The sequence below is a fragment of the Ursus americanus genome, chromosome 12 (assembly GCF_024610735.1).
Source record: "Ursus americanus isolate L20-20 chromosome 12, mUrsAme1.1.p, whole genome shotgun sequence".
Classification (NCBI taxonomy): domain Eukaryota; kingdom Metazoa; phylum Chordata; class Mammalia; order Carnivora; family Ursidae; genus Ursus; species Ursus americanus.
In genome coordinates, this window is record NC_142138.1 from 21,583,454 (window position 1) to 21,606,683 (window position 23,230).

Sequence of the window (23,230 nt, forward strand, 5' to 3'; positions counted from 1 at the left end):
TTTATTTAAATATTTGATAGAATTCCTCAATGAAGCCATCTGGGTTTGGAATTTTTGTTGTTAAGATTTTAATAATGAATTCAGTTTAGTCAAAGGGTATACACAAGGATAAACACAGGAATAATCACACATATCATAATTAAATTGCCAAAGGCTAGTGATGAGGATAAATACTTAAGAGCAGCCAGAGAAAACAAGACTTTAAAGAGATAGAAGATGAACCTTCTTATGATGAAAACACTCCTATTTGTTCTCCTGGCTACTCTTTCCCTAAAACCATTGCTAGATTGCATTAATGATTGAGAGCTGTCCTGGTGAGCCTGGAGATTTCTTAAGGGTTTGTTTGTCTCAGTCACAGAAAAGTCTTGGAAACACCATTAGTATCACAGATATACCCCTCCTACATTGCCCTACCTCAGTTAAATGCAACCCTGCCTTGCCTTGAGTCATGACATACCTCTTGGGGTCCTTCTGGACATCTCATCTTTTCTTACACACCATCCAGTCCTTCAGGAAATTCTTTTAGTCCTACCGTCAAAATAGTCCAACACGTTGGCACCATTTTCACTGCTGGCATGCTTGTCACCAAAGGATGCTTGTCACCATTATTTCGTGCCTGGAATATTGTAGCTCCCTACTTGTTTGCTTTGCCTTGTCCATTAGAACCTGCACACACCCCTCTCCCCAGTTTAATGTTGACATAATACCTAAAGGAATGATTTCCCATCTCAGTAAAAGCCTATTTCCTTAGAATAGTCTGCAAGGCCCTACATGGACTAGCTTCACTTGCTTATCTTTTCCCATCCGGCAAAGCATGCCAGATGTAGCAGCGCCCTTGCTGATTCTCAGACACACCAGGCATGTCTCCACCTCAGGGCCTTAGCATTTCTGTTCTCTTTGGTTTTTGTTTTTTTGCATCAACTATTTACATTGCTTCTCTCACCACCAGCAGCTACCTTCTCTGTGAGGTCTTCTCCGATCAATCTATTTAAAATTACACCCTGTTCCCTCCTCCTGCATCTGTTTTTATTTTATTGTTTCAGGATAATTGGCTATCATACAACATAGTTAAATATGTTATCAATTTATTTTATTTTCTTCCTGTCCCACCTAGAATGTAGTTTCTGTCTGTTTTAATCATTAGAATATCTCTGTTGCCTAAATGTCATTGAGAACATTGTACACACTCAAGAAATATTGGTGAAATAAATGAATATTTGACGTCAGTTATCTTGGTGACCAGATACTTGTGCCTTCCAGACTCAGGTTTTTTTTTTTTTTTTTTTGCCCTTAACAGTGCTCTACAAAAATTTTCAGGTTCTTGATCTATGACCCCCCCACCCCTTTTTTTAGACTTCACACAGACCACCCTGTTGCCACATTCTCTTTTTGTAGGCAGGTTACATAATAACCTATGACTAGCATAGAGCTTTCTTTTGTATTCAGACATATTTTCCTGGTTTTGCACACCAGTTATTTTGCTTGGACTTCGAGGTCCCCAGATAAATTCAGCTGTATATATTTTGCACTGGGTTGCTTTTATTGAGAACTAATTTTGTTGTTTGTGATTTCTTTCTGAAGGTTTCATTCTCAGCTGGCAACATTAATTTAAGTTCCAGGGCAACTCATTGTAGTCACGGATAACCTCTTTGAAAGTGTTAAGAATGAGTTCAGTTCAGCTGTGAGCGTTTGAATTCATATAATCAGTGTTTATTCCTTGCCACCTTCTTGTAATAAATGTTGGTTAGGTGTACAGGCCAACCCACAAAAGCCTCTTTTATTCACATGAAGCTGAACATAATGCTAATAATATCATTGTACCTACATGATTTATAATCTTTTTTTGTATGAGAAAGTGTATCCAAGTTCAAAGCAGCTGTGAGGCTATCCGGCCGCAAGTTCCAAGTAATTGATTTGCAAACATTTTTGAAATATAGCTTGATGACATGCTGGGGATTACGTTTACTTAGAGACATTTCGTTATATTGGATAAAATGTGACAATAAATGTTGAATGAATGTTATATAGAGAAATTACAAGTTTAAAAGCATTAAGTTATGACATTTAGGCTTCATTTCATAGTTTTTTCATCCTTCCTTTTCTTCCCCCAGCCTGTATACAGCATTCTCCTCTTTGTGCCTGTATCACCCGGTTGGCAAATCAGATACCAGGATTGGCCATTTTAACATTTAAAAGCTTAGCAGTTCTGTTAACCGGAAGGACAGAGAATTTATTACAGAATGGCAGAGGGCTATTTTTGTGGCCCTGATTTGTTTGCCAAGCAACCTTTTAACAGTAAATGAAAGACAGGAGAGGCAGTTAAGCTCTGAATTCTGGTCTGGAACATTTGCAAAGATAATCTACGTTCTGATTATCACGATGCTGTCACTGTGGTCCTTTAGAGTCACAGAGTGACCTCTAGGAAAAAGAGACCAGTTCATTCTCTAGAAAAGTGCACAGACTTCTGGATCTCACTGTGGCCATGAACAATATGTGATTAGACTATATGAAGCCCCTGGGGGGATTCAGTAACTTGACAAAGGATTTTGTACTTGCCTCTGTCTTTGTTCTCTTCAGCCTCCCTCCCATAACTTAACAATCCGTCTTCTGTAATCGATCATTTACTGAGAGAGAGAGAAGACAGAGGCTTTTGCTCCTATTTTAGAGATATTTGCCTTTGGTAGTGTGTGAGTTTGTAGTTTTCTCTGATGCTGTTTGAATTTTATTATTTACTATCCTGCCACATTTTGACATCCATCCGTTCTACCTCGGATATTTGTGTATTGCCCTTCTCTGTCCAGTGTTTCTCAAACTGGCATCTATAGATACCCAAATCTTTGAGAACTTCTTTTTGGCTATCCACGAGTACAAGGAGAATGTTTAGATTTTCCATTCAATGAGATAAGGTAATTGACATAAAAAGTTCTAGATTATCTGGATGCCCATTTCCTTCCTTCCTTTCATCTTCCTTCCTTCCTTCCTTCCTTCCTTCCTTCCTTCCTTCCTTCCTTCCTTCCATCCATCCTTCTTCCTTCCTTCCTTCCTTCCTTCCGTGTGCACACACACAGGAGCAGGAGGAGGAGCAGAGGGGGATGGGAGAGGGACAGGCAGACATGGCACTGAATGCAGAGCCCAATGTGAGACTTGATCCCAGGACCCTGAGATCATGACCTGATCCTAAACCAAGGGTCTGAGACTTAACCGGAGCCACCTAGGCACCCTGATGCCCATTTTCTGTTGAGTTTACATTTACATTGGAACAAAGTGAGTCAATTGACATCACAATAATTAATGAAAAAGGTTTGCCTTAGTTTGAATTGAGAAAAGAGTTGGGAGGATTTAATCATCAGAAGTTGCTGGTATAGGGATCTCAAATACAAAGAATATGTACCATACTTATGTTTATCTTGTATATGAATGTACTGGGTGATTGGGTAGATTCTATCTTTGTACAAATTGCAGTATTTATTTCTGTTTGTTTTGCATTTCAATGAAGTTATGTTCATAAGCAATATTTTAACAACACTGGCATTGCATTTTGGTGTACTGATATGTTTGTCACATAAAATAACCAATTGGTTGTCAAAGAAGACTTTGCTATTAAAAAGGGAAAATAATAAAAATTAATCAGTGGTCAAAATATGCTCAAAACAGTAATAATCAAACCAGTAGTAACTGACATAAGACATATAAATACTCTAGATAAATACAGCTTTTCACTAGTTTACTCAATGTTGACAACTCAGTTTTGGAAAAACATTAGATATCACATTAAATTAATATAGTTGATTGGTCATTGTTTTGTAATCTTGGTTAGAGGAAATTTCTCCACTCTTCTTATTTCTGTGTAGATAGATACCCATTAGAGAAATGCTCCTGACATCTTGCTACACCCCTTAATCTGGTCCATGGGGGAGCAGCGAATAACATGGTTGGAGGATGGTAGCCATTGATTAGTTGTAGATTGTGGCTGTTCTGAAGAACCAGATTTTCTGTGAATCAGTTGGAAAGGCTGGACAAGCATTGAACTTGAAGGGTTAGCGCAGGGAATGCTTATCCTAATACTAAGCCAAGTTCTTTAATAGTCTTTTCTGTATGAAAGATGATATTTTGATCTCCATCTGTCTTTTTTCTTGATTAGTTCCCATCTTCAGAGGGAGAAGAATTAATCATTATTGAGCCTGCCAAACCCCCAAAGTTTTTTTTTAATCATTCATTTGATAAATTTGCTTTATTTTTATGGTTATATGGGAGCAATATACAAAGGATTTCATTCCTTTTAATGTTACACAAATATAAGCAAAATTACAATGAAAATAAGTTAAGCCAACACCAAGAATCCCCGAGCATTCTCTTCCTATATTATGCATTCATATATAACATAAGTTACAGGAAATCTGAGATAAGAGAATCTAGCGTACTCCAACTCAAAAAAAAAAAAGGGACTAGCACAATTTCTCTTGAAATTTTAACTAAAAAGTAAAGTCAATTTGAGAAGTATTTTTAGAATATGATAGTGATGATAGATAATTTAAAAATTTTCCTGAATTCACCATTAAAAAAGCAACCAGCATAGCAGGCCTCAAGCTTAGAGACATTATCTGTAACAAAAAAGTAGCTGACAAGGTATGAATCCCCAAATACGGTCAATAGCAGTAAGATCCGCATCATAACAACAACCTGTAGATGTGACTATCCATTTCCTGTCAGTATGGCACAGGGACATGTTAAACCCCACTACGGGAATGCAGTCAGCATATTCTGGACTGTGGAAGGAAATTCTACCAAAGAAATGATACCTTTAACAAGTAACAGAATAAAAAAGAATAAAGAGACATCAGAGACATACTAACATTTTAGCTGATTATAATATATAGATTATATAGGGATCTTCATTCGAACAAAGTATAAAAAAATAAAATTTAGAAAATATGAACATAACTGGTTATATTAGGGAATTATTAATTACAAATTTTTAGATGTGATAAGTCTATTGTGGTCATTTTTAAAAAGAATCCCTAACTTTTGGAGTTGCATAATGGAATATTTGCAGATAATATGATGTCTGGGGTGAGGAAATAAAATGAGGTATGGATGGAATGAGATTAGTCATGAGTTAATAATTTTTGAAGGTGGATGATTGAGATTCATTATAATATTCTCTTTCTACTGTGGAATACTGAAATTTCCTTTAATGAACGTTTTTTAAAAATCTACGGAGAGAACAAAAAGATGTTGAAATGAGATTATAAGGACCAGAGGATGGGCTATAAATTCTAGAGAAAGTGAAGGATGGCCAAAACAGATTTTAGAATCTTAGATATCTAGTAAAAATCATTCTAGTTCTGTTCAAATATTATGGCTCCCTAGCAATTTACAATAGCAGGTAATTTCAGAGTCCTTTCTTTTTAACTTTGTAATGTATTTGTGTCTTGTACTAAAAAAGTCTGTCGACAGATTGGCAACTCTCTTAACATTTTACCAAACTGGGCCTTCCCAGCATGGGAGATGAGAATGGATTACAGGTTTGCTTTAACTTTTGGAGTGGCTGGGCCATCTAATCTCCTGGACTAGGACTTTCAGCTTTATTTTTATTATTTATTTATTTATTTATTTATTTGTTTGTTTGTTTGTTTGTTTGACAGGGAGAGTGCAAGCAGGCAGAGAGACAGGCAGAGGGAGAGGGAAGCAGAGGGAGGCAGAGGGAGAAGGAGAGAGAGAAGCAGGTTCCCCATTGAGCAGGGAGCTCCACGAGGGGCTCCATCCCAGGACCCTGGGATCATGATCTGAGCCGAAGGCAGATGCTTAACCGACTGAGCCACCCAGGTGCCCCTAGGACTTTCACCTTTAGTTGTAAGCAGCCTTGTTTTTTTGCCTTAATATATTATACAGATTACATGTGTCATACCCTGAAGATTCTTGGAAAGCGCTAAACTAAACTGTAAATCTGACTTATTCTCTCTACTTAGGAACGGTTCAGAGTGGTCAGTGTCTTTTTTTTCAAACAGGGGTACACACTTCAGAAAGGAGCAGATGCCAATCTGTCAACCAACACATACTTATTGATTTCCTAGGCATGGGGGCGGGGGTAGGAGAATATGTACTTTGCCTCACCATCTGTTCTTTATAAAAATCCCTTTATTTCTCCACTGACTTTTCTGTTGAAATTCCACTGACACTGATATTACAGAAGTCACCAGTGAACTCGCTCAGTGGTCATTTAATGAGTGGCTAACAAATGTCTGACTCAGGGCTGGGTCCTGGAGGTACAGAGGCGAATCTGTGAAACATGGTTCTTACTCCCCTGTTCTTTTCTTAGTACTCAGTCTGTTTGTCCTCAGTGCTAAATTTGACATCTGTGACCTCTGCTGTATGGAAACTTCATAACTATTAAGTTTCCAGATGGCTCCTAGGACTCCCTCGGGGCCCAGGTTATTCCATCTCTCATATAATTCACCAATTACTGCTGCCTGTGAGGAAATACAGGCATTTTGAACATTATCATCTCCCATTAATTTACCAGTAGTTGACCATCCTACTATGTTCCAGGTTCTGGGAATCTTGCTATCCAGCGGGAGACTGTTAAACACTGTGTTAGTGCAAGAATGCACAAGGAACAGAGGGAGTTTGGGACAACACTGCACGAGAGGGCTTCACAGAATGTGAAAATTAGACTGAGTTTCGAAGGATGACATTTTCCTTCCACTGACCCTCCCTTCTGCAGGTGGTTGGGGTTAGCAATAGAACACTCATTTATTCATTCATGCATTGAACAAATATTTATTAAGCACATACTCTGTGACAGGGATTAGCAGGTGAACAGGCACAATTCCAACAGAGACAACATGGTGAATACAGATGATCTGGGTCAGGGATGGGGAGTGGAATAGGCTCAGACACTCACAGATCAAGTCCAAATGGGGGAATGGGAAGCCCAGTCTGATTCTGGGTTATAATTAGATAGCTTTGGAAGTATAGTTAGTTAATGCAGTTAAATCACTTTATTTTTTTTTAAAGATTTTATTTTTTTATTCGACAGAGATAGAGACAGCCAGCGAGAGAGCGAACACAGCAGGGGGAGTGGGAGAGGAAGAAGCAGACTCATAGCAGAGGAGCCTGATGTGGGGCTCGATCCCATAACGCCGGGATCACGCCCTGAGCCGAAGGCAGACGCTTAACCGCTGTGCCACCCAGGCGCCCCAGTTAAATCACTTTACATTTCAGGTACATTATGCGCCATTTACATGGGTTTGCATCCCAAATGTATTATTTGTGCAAAGCTATCCTTTCTGTGCCTTTGTTTTCATATTTGTAAAATGAAGATAAAGGTAGCCACCCTACAGATTCTTGGGAGTATTAAATACAACTTATGTAACTCAAGGACTTTTGTCACAGGGAGGGTGCTGAGTAAATGTAACTGTTCAAAGTTTGGGAGTTTTGAACTAATGTTAGTTGCAGCATTTCTGAAAGGATGAAACAGCAAGGTGTGTGTGTGTGTGTGTGCTTGTGTGTGTGTGTGCATGTGTGTGTATGTGTGTGCGTGCGTGTGTTGTAAATACAAAGAGTTCAGGAGCTTACAGAATGTCATAGAATTAGTTTATGAACCACTGATAGTAACAGATCGTTATCATGAAGACTCATTTGTCAGTTTCCAACAACAGGAAGTACATCCAAGAATGGTGAAACTCCACCCTTTTTTTCTGAGAGGGAGGCTGCATGGTTTCTGCACATTTGTCAATAGCTGACTGAAATTTACTCCTGATAATTTCTGAGATGATATTTGTGTTAATCTATTTGTTTTACATTTTAGTCACTAAAGTGCTAGAATAGAGCCTCACCAATTACCTGCCTTTATTGCATTTTTAAAAATGTGGATTTCGGTGTCTCTTAGTATAAAAGGTGGAGTTCCAGTTTACTTTATCTTGCTTACACCTAATGACTTTTTTCATAATCTCAGGGAAATGTCCCCATAAAGGCAATTAGAGCCTTTAGGCCTTATCTCTGTAACTTTGACTGCTTTCATTAGAGATGGTAAAAATGTGAGTATGGTTGTGGGAAGGATTTGAGAACTAAGACAGCTCACATATGTCATAAGATTAATTTTAGACTAGATTTTTTTTTCATTCAGTGCTCACTTTCTCCATTTATATAGTATTATGCTAAGATTTAAAATATCCAAGAACTATTTGACCACAGAGATAGAGAGAATTATTTCCCAAGAGGATCGATTCATTATGCATTAATATTCTTCTCTCAGCTGAATAAATTTCAGAGGTAGGCCCAGAGATATGGTTTACATATCCTAGCCATGTCTTCAGAACCGAAATATTCATGTTCTTAGATGTTATTTTGTTCTCAAATCATGTCCTGGAATGCTCATAATAGCACATTCTACTGTTTATTGAGCACAAAATTATTTTATCAAAGGATATCACTTCTCAGTAATCCTCTACTAAGCTCTTTACCTCCCTTACCATTAGTCAAAAAAAAAAAAGTAAAAATTTAAAGAATAGATGGGTAAAAAAATTACTTTCTGCTTAGAACACAGCAAACTCATCCAGAGAATATTTGGATTTAATTTGGAAAAAAAAATCAATAAATTTCCATCTGGGTGCATTGATGGCATCCCTCTGTAAAAATCTTTGAGACTGAAAAAGAAAATCAGTAAAGAAGTTACAATACACTAATTCATCTATCAAATCATCAATAACTAATTTGTTGGTTTGTCTTTAGTGAGGAGACAGACTACATTTTCATTTTTCCCATGTAAATCAGACTATTTAAGCAAATTATCAGCAGTAAGATGAGTGTCTTATTGTCACTGTAGGAGCATGGCTAAGCCTATCCTTGCTTAATTTAGAGCCATGAAAGATTATCAGAGAGCATAGTGATAGGTAGCAATATGTTGTGACCTGGGTGGGTCCAGGTGTAGGCAATTTTAATGGTCTAAAAGCTAGGTAGGTAAGAAAGAGAATATGTGGGTCAGGAGATCTCAAATTAGAGGAAGGACCATGCTATGAGCCCTATGTGCAAAGGCAGCATTGCAGCCCTGGAATGTGCTCAACATTGAGATCCTAGACAGAATATTTAGACCCAGGAATAGGGGGCAATAGCAGGGAACCTAGCTACCAGAATTAGGACTCAAGGTCAAGATTTACTGTGAGGGAAAAATAGAAGCTTGGCAATTAGGGTAGACCTAGAGTCAGTACCCTTCATGTGGCGGGCTAATTTGATCTCTTTTGAGTGTGCTTTAAATCTCCCCATTGATTGAGGTCAGACATGGTCTCGGGACGGGTGTGGGGGGGGGGTTGGGGTGGGGGTGGCAGAGGGGGGGCTGGACTACAGCCTGCAGGTGAGAGTTAAGATATAAAGCTTTCTCATTGATGATTCATCCCCTCGTGAAACACAGTTCCTCTTTGCTCTCATATGAACTGGTCTGTTAGTTTAACTGCTGACTAATGTACAGCATAGTGGTTAAACATAACAATTCTAGAATCAAATCCCTTTACTAGCTGATCCAGGTCAGGTTATTTAACCTATACAATGACGATAAGAAAATTATTTCACAGCCTCATTAGGATTGATGTAAAGTAGTAGGCATAACTCCTGGCTCATAGCTCATTAGAATTTGTACTTTATTTTTAATTCTAACTAGTTATCAGGTATAAAATGAGGACTTTAAGTTTGGCTGAAGGGCTGATACTCAGGCACCAGATGACAAACAATCTTCTGTCATCTGACCAGACGCTCTGTAGGCGACCCTTTGCCTCTCTCATTGTGCCTGTGTGACAGTTCTGTAAGAAGTATCAATAAAAACTCTGTGATAATGCTTACCAAGAAATAGAACATCTGAAAGCCTGTCTCTAGAGATCTGTTTAATATATTAATCAATTTTGCCTAAGCTCTGAATATGACATTCCATTCTTGAATACAATTTAATATGGAGAGGTTTTTTTTTTTTGTGTGTGTGTGTGTATGTGTGTGTGTGTGGATATAATTCTTTTTCTTTTTTGAGAGAGAGAGAGCGCGTGAGTTGGTGCACATGCCTGAGTTGAGGGGGGGCAGAGGGCGAGGGAGAGAGTGGATCTTAAGCAGGCTCCATGCTCAGCACGGAGCCAGACCCCAGACTATCTCAGCCCTGAGATCATGACCTGAGTTGAAATCAAGAGTCGGTTGCTTAATGGACTGGGCCACCCAGGCACCCCTGTAGATATAATTCTTTGGTGCAAACCTGAGAATCATAGTAAAAATAAGATGCAAATATGCTTTAAAAAAAAGAATAGATCAAGTTAAAATTTGTTCTCTTAATGGTTACTGTTTTGGTTTCATGATTAATTTTATGGGAAAAACCTACATATGTCATTTGTAAATTTTTATCCAGTTCCTTTCTTATTGATTATCAAACTCATTTTTTTTTCAAATTTATAAGTGCCAAATTTAGCCACATGTCAGAAAATGGAAATTAAAAAAATTTGCTGCCTACACACCAAATTATTTAGGACTTTGTCTGAAATTACTTTCAGAAAAATGGTTATGTTTCTGAATAATGAAATAATGAATGGTTACATTTATGAGTAATGAAATTGCATGTGCAATTTATTGAATAATTGTTAATAATTAATGACAAATAATGAAACACAGTAAAGAGATTCTGGCCTCAAATAATGTACGGTTCTTAAAATGTAGTCATGAGCAGATACCTCTCTGTAAGTTTGGCATTTCAGCTGATGCTGGGTTCGCTGCAAGAATGGGAAGGAAACAACAGTGGTGGTTTAACCCTACCTTACTTAGTACTTAGATCAAAGAGTTATTAACAGTTCCGAACCACAGCAGCTTTGTAATCCTCTGCACTCAGTAGATTGCCAAAGTAAATCTCTGTTCGCTTAGTGTCTAGAGAAGAGAAAAAAGCAGCTATTTAGTCATCATAGTTTTCAAAGGAGGACAGAATGGCAGTGTTAATGGGTGTGGAATTTTTCTCCACCTTCAGTCAATCAGCATGCTTCATCGAGTACTTACTGTATGCAAAGCACGGGGGGCAAAGTACTGTATATTAAGCATTGTGGAGGGATATAAGAAAGTAGCATATAAGCATTTGTATCACATTTCAAGCAAAGAAAATCTTTCTCATGTAGCATCTCATGGGATCTTGACACCATCCCTGTGAGGAAGGCATACAGATGTTGCTATTTTTTCCACTTGAAGATAAGACATCTTGAGGTCTTTTTGAAATTAAATGATTTGCTCAATCGTCTGCAGGCCTGGCATCTGGATTCACATCTTCATATACAAATATGCATTCATTCAAAAATATGTATTGAAGGTCTATATGTGCTAAGTGTTGGTGCTATGATAAAAAGCCCTTGCTTTCCTGGAGCTCACATTTCAGAAGGGGAGATGGGAAAATAACAATTCCAAGTAGAAAATACTGGGCTCAGGGCACCTGGGTGGCTCAGTCAGTTAAGCATCTGTCTTCAGCTCAGGTCATGATCCCAAGGTCCTGGGATCAAGCCCCGCATTGGGCTCCCTGTTTAGCGGGGAGTCTGCTTCTCCCTCTCCATCTGCCATTCCTACCTCCTCTCCCCCCGCCCTTGTGTTCTCTGGCTCTGTCTGTCTGTCAAATAAATAAATAAAATCTTTGGGAAAAAAAAAAAAGAAAAGAAAATACTGGGCTCTGGATAGATGGTGCAGATGCAAGTGAAAATGCACTGAAAGTTAAGAGAGGGAAGTCCTTTTCACGCTGGTGCTGGCGGGGAAGACGGGGGTTTCTGTTGGGTTTTGAATTAGTGTGTGTGTTGGGAGGGGCAGGGGAGTGCAGGGTGCTCCCCTTTAAAGGGAAGGGGCATTAAGATAGAACCCAGGACTATAAGATAGGCAGATCAGCTGGCTGGAAGCTGCAAAGATGCCTGGAGAGAAAGTTTGGGAATTATGTCCCAGAAAGCCAGGCACAAATTTTGAGCTTAATGAGATAATGGATCACTGAAGGTTTTTAAGCATTAGGGTGGTCTCAAAAAAAAAAAATGAAGATTAATATGGTAGAGTGTGATGTGTGTATTATAAGGTGTGAGATGAGAGATGAGAAACCAGTTTCTTAATGATCAAATATTTCTCTTCTAAAATTAACTATGTTATATGAAGCCATTAGTAGAAAGGTCATCATGAAAGTTTCCCAAATTGTTCTTTGCAGAGATATAAAAGATCAAAAATATTTTGGGAATTAATTAGGAATTTAATTTAAAAGAACTCTTTTAATTGAATATATGAAAATAAATAATTCTCTTCTGTTGCCAGGATTTTTTTTTTCAGATTAATGTTCAAGACCTGTATTTTATAGAAGTATTGAGTTCTATAAATATGTGCTGGGGCTTGACGTGATACTTCAGAAATCAAGCTAAAAATTTTTGTCAAATTCTGATTATTTTTCTTCTCCATATTTTATTCAAGGATATTATCTGTAAATTAATTTTTCTTTATATTTTTGATCTTCATCCTGTCGCAGTTTATTTTTATATACAAAGTAGTTCAAAAATTGATATAAAGTGGACAGGCAGGAAGAATGTCTTAGGATTTAAAGAACAGTGTAGATGAAAAGTTTTGTTATATACCCTAAACCTCCACCTTTAACTTAAATCACTTAATTATTACTTCATTATTGTTTTTTTCTAGATTTCTCCACCATTAATCAGTATATACACAGTACAAGTTTTTTTTAACCATAAACTTTTCTTTATATAATTAATGCAATCAATCCTTACAAAAATTTAGTTAACTAAAATATAGTCTCTAAGAAGTTGTTAGTTTCTGTTGCTTAGGATTATAGTTTCTTAGGACTATCACAACACACAATGGAAAAATACTTAGTATTTTGTCAAATGATTAAAACAAATATTAACAATTACATATATATTACATATATATACACACATATATATACACACACAATTTTATTGTTAGGTTGAGATTTATTAAATTAGAAAAATAAAATGGATATATTATTTTATTTAAATCTTTTTCGATTAGTGTCAGTGCATAGGCCAAATTCTTCAGGGTTCTCCGCAGTAAATAATTTCAATTATTGGTGATCAGCATTCCCAAAATATATGATCTTAAAGCTGTTCATTAATAGATTTTTATAACACAAGGTACATATATAGTTATTAATCACTGCTATCTATATTCATACAATTTGAAATATTTTCATGGTTGGGAATGGTAGTCTATAAGTATGTTTCTGTGTGACATTTTCAAGTTAATGCAACTAGCAGAGTTTTAAAAAATTATAAAGTCAATATAAAAAAATTTAGAAAATACTTAAATAATGAGAATAACTAATTAATGAGGGGTTATAATGTGCCAGGTATTATCTGAACTCTTCATATGCTTATCTTCATGTATACTCTGTGAGATAAGTATTATAATTCTCATTTTAGAAATGAAGAAACAGAGACTCACAAAAGTGAGACTATGGTTTCCTCCTTCCCCTTGCCCACAGTCTCCCATCAGTGTTTCCATCAGCTGACCCAAGCCAGAAGCATCAGTCAGGCGTTCCTGGGAAATGCAGTTCAATACCCCTGAAACCAGGGGAAGGGCAAGGAGTAGATCCCAGGGCAAAGAGGCCCAGACCTAACACGTGCCTACTGGGTAGCAGGCACAGGTGTATGCTGCCTTTAACCCCCTCATATTTCCAAAGTATCATTGAGATTTACTTGGTCTTTCATTTGTTTAACAACCTGCTAGATGAATGCGAGTCAAAGATATATAAAATCAACAGCTTAGTAGAGGAGGAGAAAAATTCATAAATAAATAACATATGCAAAGCATAAATAATATAAAGTAAGTATGTATAAAGAGTGTTATAGGAGAACAGATGAGAAAAGATTTAATTGGGACCAGAGGAAGCAGAAGTATGAAAAGCTATGAAGAATGTGATTCAAGCTGGGTTTTGAAAGAAGGAAATTGTCTGGAACCCAGTTAGTTAGGCATTCAGGCACAGGGAAAGCATGAATACACTGAAAGATTTAAAGGGAGTTGTTTATCAGGTACAGTGACTCAACCCTTTTAGCTGGAGTACAAGGGATATGAAAGAAAATGTAAAGAGAATGGTCAATTGCCCTTTAGCCCAAGGTCACTTATGCATTTGAAGAGTATCGATTCCTAACCAGAATCAAGGATTCTTTACTCCTTAGGTTATTGAATATGAGTTGTATCCATCTTCTTCCCCTTCTCATTGCTTGCATACACCAGCATACAGTTAATGCTATTCCTGCTCTGAGTGTCTCCCTTGCCTGATATAAGGACTTTGAAATGAGATTATAGAAGGCAAAAAATGCAGTTGGCTTGCTTTCCCAAAGCATTAGTATTTGCTGTTTCCCCAGATATTCATATGCGTCATGACCCCTACAAGACAAGAGAAGGTGATGCAGATGTGTCTGGCTCTTTACTCTTCCTACCTTCGCTAGCTAGGTTTTAGGTCTGGCCAGGAAAGAAATGATTTGGACAATCGCTCAAGCTGTGCTGCTTCAGCTTCCCTTTAACTCCTGGATAGGAGTCTCCAGTGATGTCAGCTACTGTGAATACCTCTGCTGACTTCTGACTAGTGAGGACGCAGAATTTAGACGAAAGTGAATCAGGCCAGGCTGACTAGATGACCATCAATACAACATGAATCTTTTGAGTAGCAAAATATTTCTCTACCTAGTCTGGTTCTTCTCTGCTCCTCCAGATCTAGTCTCTGCTCATCTCTGTGCTCTCAGAGGCTGACCTCGAAGACTCCATTATTGGTGCTCCCCTGCTCTTTGGATTCCCATTGATTTTGGTGTGTGGGAGGGTAGAAGTGAAAAGGGAAGGTGAAGAAAGTGGTTGGGGTTGCAGTATTTGTTACCCCTCTTCCTTCCTTTCAGACCGTAGTTTTGGTAGAGGTTGTGTTCCTTTGACTCAATCTCGACTCCAGCTCTTTTCAGGTTTCAGTAGCACTGTACCCTTCCTGTGCCTCACTGGGCCTACAGGTATACCAGCAGCCACCGTTGCTAGTCCTTGGGTGCTTCACCATTCCTTACCAGTTTCTTAACCCTCTCTGTAGCTCTGTAAAATGTCCCTTCATTAAATGCTCTTAAATTAAACCCTGTGAGCGTGTTCTCCGTTTGTGTTCTGGATCCTGGGCTATATGCTGCAGCCCCTCGTTCAGGACTGATGAGTGGCTTTCTGCTTTCTTAGGAATTGCCCTTAGTCCGTGGCCCTCACGAAGGTCCTGTCTCCTTCCTGGAGCAGCCTACATCCAGTGACTGACTGATGTGTGGGAAATGAAGGGTTTGGTCCTTTGCACCCAGCAGGGGACTGTCATAGGATTGTTTGAGACCTCTTTTGGGACTGCGCTGAAGCTCAGCTTCTCCCTCTGCCAAACCTGTTTCTTTGTCCTTACTTGCATGAATATGGATGCCGAGAGTATTCCCTAATAATTATCTGGAATGCTGATCTCAGCCTCAGCACCCACTTCTACAGAGAGCCCAGTTTACAACACTCATTCTTAAAAAGCATGTGTGCTGCCAATTCTTGTTAAAGATTAGTTGACTTCTCTTGCCTGTGGTTATCAACAAGACCCATGATGTACATAGCTTTGTTTTTGTACATTCCCAGTTCATTTTCTTGGGGTCCATTATGGTCTTCTCATACTTTGAGGTCAGTGTGACTCTTGAAGAAAAATGAACTAAAAATACTAATTAAAGGCACCCAAACTACCAACTTATGCCTACCTAAGTCAAGTCAGCAAACATTTAAAAATATAATATCATCCAGCATTGTTGAAGTTGTTGTGGCACAGATATATTTATACTCTGCTGACAGCATTGTTAATAAAAATAACCCTTGAGAAAACTAGGATGACATTATACAGCATTATGCTACTTGGCCTAACAGTCATTTTCCTGAGAATGTATTCTTACACAATTAAAAGGAAGAACAAAGCTATATGCTCCAATTATCATCTTTTGTTGACAGAAGAGACTATCGCTCAATATCTGAAACAAAATACTGAATTTCTTACTTTTTTTAAGCAAGGGAGAGACTTGCTTTTTGGCACAGGCCTTTCTGAGCAAAGCATGAATCTGATTTTGTAAGATGTGGGACAGCATGGAGCTTAAGCATTTGGGTGCCTAAAACAACAAGGAACTGTTTAATGATTGGTTGACCGTTGGTTGTAGAAGCGTGGTTGCTAGTCAGTCAGCTGATGGGCTGACTTTCAAAAGTGTGATCACTGCAGTGAAGCTGCTTTCATCTGGCTGACTTTCAGCATCCTGAGGTGTCTTTAACTGGCTGACTTTCAGAAACTTGGTTATTGAAGGGAGCTGTCATTGACCAATTAAATAAGTATAAACTTGGCTGGGTAACTACTTATTACCATGGCTACTGAATAATCAGTCTTTCCCTAGAAGTGTAGGAATCTTTTATTCTCAATAGCATAGTCTCCAATAGAAATCTGGATATAATCTCAATGTCTAATACTGAAGATATAATGAAATGTTATGCTATTAATAACTGCTATTAATATCGAATAGCCACATAGTAAAGGGTTTATAACATAAGCGTTAGGTTAAACAAGGGATTTTAAATTGTATTTTCTTGTTGATTGGTAACTACTTGGGAAAAAAAATGATGTATATGTGAAAGGATCGGCTCATGGATGAACAATGACTTTTTTTAATGTTTATATAGGCTCGTATGGTATATACACATATACATGCAATGTTTTTCAAAAAGGTTGTACAAGAGGTGTGATCTAATAATGCAACGGATTATAGGAGTGTTTGAATTTTAAAAGAGAACATTGAAGATCAAAATGCCTCTAAGATACAAATGAATTAATTTAGACCGTAAGAGTGGAAAGAACATTGAACTAGATAGTAAGGTCTTAATTAGAGTCCTTAATTTGTATCACATTGTTAGTTTTCTGACCTTGGACAAACCATGTGCCCTTTCTGAGCCTCATTTGCTCATCTGTAAAATGGGACTAGAAATTATCTACTTTATAGGGTTAAGAGAATTAGCTGAGACTCCTATGTGAAAATGCTTTTTGTAAACTGTAAAATGTTATGCAAACTCTATTATTAACTCCCTGCTTTTCACACTTAAGTATCTACACCCTGGGTAATTCAAAGCCAAGTGCTAAAAATATGAAATAAAATAAAATCATAAAGGTTTTTGAAAAATAAAATGCTCCATAATACCAAGTATGTTTAGAATTGAAGCCAAGGAAGGCACATGCTGCTGCTGGAAAATGTTTGTCCTTTTAATGATATGCCAGATAACTCAGCATCTAACTGAGAATTGGCTAAGGGAGAGACAGGGACAGTCTTCCTAGAACACTCCAGCGGCCTCCTATTGGGTGGCTGCTGATTTAGTGGTGGCACTTGAGAACAGACACATTGCATTAGCATATGGGCTACAATGTGCCTTTACCCAGAAGTTCCATTTCTTCTGGAGTCATTGTGTTTAGTAGACATCTTCATGAAAAAGTTACAGTTCTGTGCTGCCGAGTAGGTAACTATTGCTGTGAATGATAACGGTAGCGCATACTCCTTCCTCTTGCAGGGCCTCCACTGGATTGATAATCCTACCGTTCAAACCTGTCCCCAAACTGAATCATGCCAAGGTTGAATAGTTATTAATTTGGCAAACTCAAGAGTTTGAAAGTTCAGCTTTCTCCAACTTGAAGCAGCTAATCCATAAATTTAAAAACAATCCTATTTGTACCATGACGATTATGTGGAATTTAGAATTGCTGGAACTGTAAATCTTATAATGACTTTGGGGATTCTGTGATTTAAATCTTCATGAATTTGTTTTCCCCCTGACTGGCAAAATCCAATAATCACTTTTGCTTATTTTTCAAGTTTAGGTTCAATTTCCATACTTAAATCAAACTAAAAAATTTAAAGATAATTCATTTGCCTTATGTTGCTTTGCATATGCTTGTAAAGACCATTTCTGTGTCTGCTCATATATGACTACATGTGTGAATAAATGTGTTTGAGTACGTCAAGTTGCATTTTTATTTTAATACAGTTAAGACCTAAACTTTTCTTACCCTGGAAACTTGAGAATTCTGAAATTAAATCAGTTGGTAAATTAAACACCATACCAGATGCAAATATACTTAATTTCAGTATTGCTTTTCTTCCTGTGGTCACTTGAACATCCAGGCCAACTTAATCAGTTAACAAACTAGATATTGTGACAGGTTGAAATACAATATTTTCAGTCTCAGTGTACTTTCACTCTAGTTGTGGAGACAAAGTAATATGATCAATTAAAGGATAATTGAAATCTGCTATAATCAGAGTTGAGAGAGGCATAGAGTCCCATGAAAGAGATAGAGTTTAAGCAATTTTAAAGAATTTGCGTATATGGAGGAGAATGAACAAGTTAAAGAAAAGTGTATGCAAACATCTTGAGGGGACATAGCATGGAATATTTGCATCTGTTTTGCAAGTAAATTGAAGGATATCAAGTACTTATAATAGTATCTAGCATGTAACGAGACCTTAGTAAATGCTTTTTATGGAAGATGTTCATAAGCTTGTTACTGTTGATGTATTGCTAAAGGTTCCCTGAGACTAGAACCTATTTTGTTTATTTATTTATGTATCTATTTATTTATTTAAGTATATAATTATCAGCTGATGGAAATATATATTTTTGTAAGAATTAGTCACTTCTCCTTCCTGGGTAGTTATTTTTACTACAGCTCTTACAAGGATATAGTATAATTAGACTTCTTTGCTGTATCATATTCTGTGTGTCCCAGTAAAGGAACTGGCCAGTCCTATCTGGCTGAGCTCATTGTTACAAAACACACCTTTCTTGTTTCAGTAACAAAAGGCTGAATTACATAAGAAATGTCGGATAGATTACATCCCTGCAATTAATCTTAGTTATTTCATTTGTTTAATATTTCAGTGTTTTAATGGATTTAAGACTGAAATGCTGCTTCATTTAGTGAAGGTCATGGCAGAATTTCCAGGTCGAATGTACCAGTAGTTGGCATCTGGGCAAATTGTTTTGAGGGATTGCATGATAAATATTAAGAAGAACATATTATTTTTACTTCTCACTGTAGAAAATGAAGTAAGTGTATTTTAGAGGTCAAACAGTCGTTCTAGGAGTCATTAACAGATTGGATACAGCCTCAGAGGGCCCATGATGTCACCCGTGATCTGATTATCTTCTTTATAACTGTCCTTTTCAAAAGTAAAGGCACATTGTTAAATCTCGTCTGCAGGTGTCTTAAGTTTAATATCCATTCACCTAGTTGTGCTTTCATGTAAGGGAAACTCTTATAACAGTAATTCCCTTTTAAAATCTGCAAAGCCGTAGAATCATAGAATTCTAGAGCTGGAAGTGTAGCAGTTGTCTTCCATAATCCCTTTATTTTGTTTTGAGGAAACCGAGGCCTGTGAAAATATCTTACTTGCTTAAGTCCATAGTAATTAAAACAGACTGGAACTCAGGTCTTCTGTATCAACCTTCTACAAATCAGAGATGCTCATAATATTGATAATATGTATGTAATTTAAGAGCACATGACTTAAACATCTTGATAGGGGCCACCACAAATGGGTAATTATTTTAGGTTGAGTGACCTTATTTAAATAGGTCAGGGTCTTGTTTTACTATGAAAGGGAGTCACCAAACAAAACATGCCTCAAAGCCTCTTTATGCCTTTCACTCAACTATGAATTCTGGCAAATCATGATGCCTCAAGCTTCCTAAGATCAGACAGTAATTTTTAAAAGAAAATGGTCAATAGTAGATATAAACCCTCTTCACTTAACCTGTGTCACCAGTTAGGAAAGCGTCCGCATCTGCACCTGTCCTAATCCTGCCCATGCTTCTGTCTGTGGCTAATTGTCTGCGTGCTGTCGATCTCAGTCCCCTTCTACTTCCTTATCCTTTTGCCTTCAGCCTCTCCCCTTGTATCAGCTCTTCCCTCTTCACCAACAGACTTAACCTGAAACAAAAATAGAAATCCTTTATTTGTCATCTGTTGTTTTTTTTTCTTTAGATATTATTCTCTTGGCTCTTTTTTTATAAAACTAAATTTCATGAAGACATTGCTTACAGATGCTACCTCCATTTCAGTAGTTCAGATGCACCCCTCAGTCAAGGGTAAGGAGTGAAACTGTCGTTAGTGGAATAAGTAATATAGTGTTGAAAAGTTAACTCTTTCTTGTACTAAATAACAATGAATAAAAACAATTCCCCTAATAAATATATAAAATTAGTAACATAGATTAGGAGTTAAGTATCACACATAATTAAATATTGTATATAAAATTGACTCTTACAGGGGAGCGATCTTGTAAATAAGCTACTTAATATCATTATGATAAGGTACAGGTAAGGATACCAGCTCCTTGCTTAATTAATTTGTTCTTTAAAATCCTGCTGGTTAGTGAAAAGGGCTTAATGAAAAAATATCTTCATGGAGAAAATATGATTGGTGTCATCCTGTCCCATGATACTCAACAATTTTCATAAATTAAGAAAGTATCCATTGAAAACAAGCTTATAAGTAATAAAAACATGATAAAAATAGTTTGTACTTAGAATGCAATATAATGAAGGTTTATTGTACTTCCTCAAGGACAAAGAGATGAATTAATGGTGGACAATGGTTGTGGAAGGAGGGTGTATGGGAATCATTCTTTGGAAGGAGTATTCTCTCTGTACCATTTTTTTTTTTCCCATCAATCTTTGGGCCTTTTTGGAATTCATGGCTATCTTTCACCCAAACTGAACTTTTAAAAATAAAGCTATAGTACGTTTTAGATATGTCCTGATTTATATTGAAATTTATATCAACAATATATTGAATATATTGAATGGCTAAACAATTTTGATAGAGAAAAATAGTTAGAGAACTTATACTAACTGATTTCAAGACAGTGTGGTGTAGGGATAAACACTAAAGACCAATGGAATGTAATAGTCCAGAAATAGTCCATGCAATATATGATCAAGTAATTTTTAAACTACAGTGCTATATTAACTCAGTGAGGGAAAATACAGTATTTTTAACTATTATGCTGGATATTTTAACATACACGTGAGAAAAAATGATTTGGACCATAAGTCATGCCATATATTTAAAAACAAAACAAAACCTTGAATTGGAACTTAGATATACCTGTAAAATTTAAGTATATACAATTTTTTTTTTGTTTTTGAATTCAGTTTTTTTTTATTTTTTATTTTTTTTATTTTTTATTTTTTATTATATTATATTAGTCACCATACAGTACATCCCCGGTTTCCGATGTAAGGCTCGATGATTCATTAGCTGTGTATAACATCCAGTGCACCATGCAATACGTGCCCTCCTTACTACCCATCACCAGCCTATCCCATTCCCCCACCCCCTACCCTCTGAGGCCCTCAGTTTGTTTCTCATAGTCCATAGTCTCTCATGTTTCATTCCCCCTTCTGATTACCCCCCCTTTCTTTATCCCTTTCTTCCCCTACCGATCATCCTAGTTCTTATGTTCCATAGATGAGAGAAATCATATGATAGTTGTCTTTCTCTGCTTGACTTATTTCACTTAGCATTATCTCCTCCAGTGCCGTCCATGTTGTAGCAAATGTTGAGAACTCATTCTTTCTGATAGCTGAGTAATATTCCATTGTATATATGGACCACAACTTCTTAATCCAGTCATCTGTTGAAGGGCATCTCGGCTCCTTCCACGATTTAGCTATTGTGGACATTGCTGCTATGAACATTGGGGTGCATATGGCCCTTCTCTTCACTACGTCTGTATCTTTGTGGTAAACACCCAGTAGTGCAATGGCTGGATCATAGGGGAGCTCAATTTTTAACTTTTTAAGGGACCTCCACACTGTTTTCCAGAGTGGCTGTACCAACTTGCATTCCCACCAACAATGTAGGAGGGATCCCCTTTCTCCACATCCTCTCCAACAATTGTTGTCTCTTGCCTTGTCTATTTTTGCCATTCTAACTGGCGTAAGGTGGTATCTCAGTGTGGTTTTGATTTGAATTTCCTTGATGGCTAATGATTTTGAACATTTTTTCATGTGTCTGTTAGCCATTTGTATGTCTTCATTGGAAAAGTGTCTGTTCATATCTTCTGCCCATTTTTTGATTTGTTTATTTGTTTCTCGTGTATTGAGTTTGAGAAGTTCTTTGTAGATCTTGGATACCAGTCCTTTATCTGTAGTGTCATTTGCAAATATATTCTCCCATTCCGTGGGCTGCCTCTTAGTTTTTCTGACTGTTTCCTTGGCTGTGCAGAAACTTTTAATCTTGATGAAGTCCCATAAATTCGTTTTATCTTTTGTTTCTCTTGCCTTTGGGGATGTGTCATGAAAAAGGTTGCTTTGGCCGATGTCGTAGAGGTTGCTGCCTATGTTCTCCTCTAGGATTTTGATGGATTCCTGTCTCACATCGAGGTCTCTCATCCATTTGGAGTTTATTTTTGTGTATGGTGTGAGAGAGTGGTCAAGTTTCATTCTTTTGCATGTAGCTGTCCAATTTTCCCAGCACCATTTATTGAAGAGACTGTCTTTTTCCCACCGGATGTTTTTTCCTGCTTTATCAAATATTAGTTGCCCAAAGAGCCGAGGGTCCATTTCTGGGCTCTCTATTCTGTTCCATTGGTCTATGTGTCTGTTTTTGTGCCAGTACCATGCTGTCTTTGTGATCGCAGCTTTGTAGTACAGCTCGAAATCCGGCATTGTGATGCCCCCAGCTTTGTTTTTCCTTTTCAACAGTTCCTTGGAGATTCGGGGCCTTTTGTGTTTCCATACAAATTTAAGGACTATTTGTTCCAGTTCTTTGAAAAATGTCCTCGGTATTTTGATCGGGATAGCATTGAAAGTGTAGATTGCTCTGGGTAGCATTGAATTCAGTTTTTTATTTAAATTCTAGTTAGTTAAAATATATGGTAAAATATATACAATTAGGGGAAAACATAAGAGAATAATCTGTGTGACCATGGGCTAAGCAAAGATTTCTTAGAGCACAAACCCTACAACATAAAATAAATAAACAAATTTGAAATCATCAAACTTTTTAGCTTTGTGTTTAAAAGACACTATTCAGAAAATAAAACTACATGCCTCAGCTTTGGAGGAAATATGTGCAAAGCATAATCTTGTATAGAATTTGTGTTTAGAATACATAAATAACTCCTACAAATCAGTAAGGAGAAAAACAACTAGA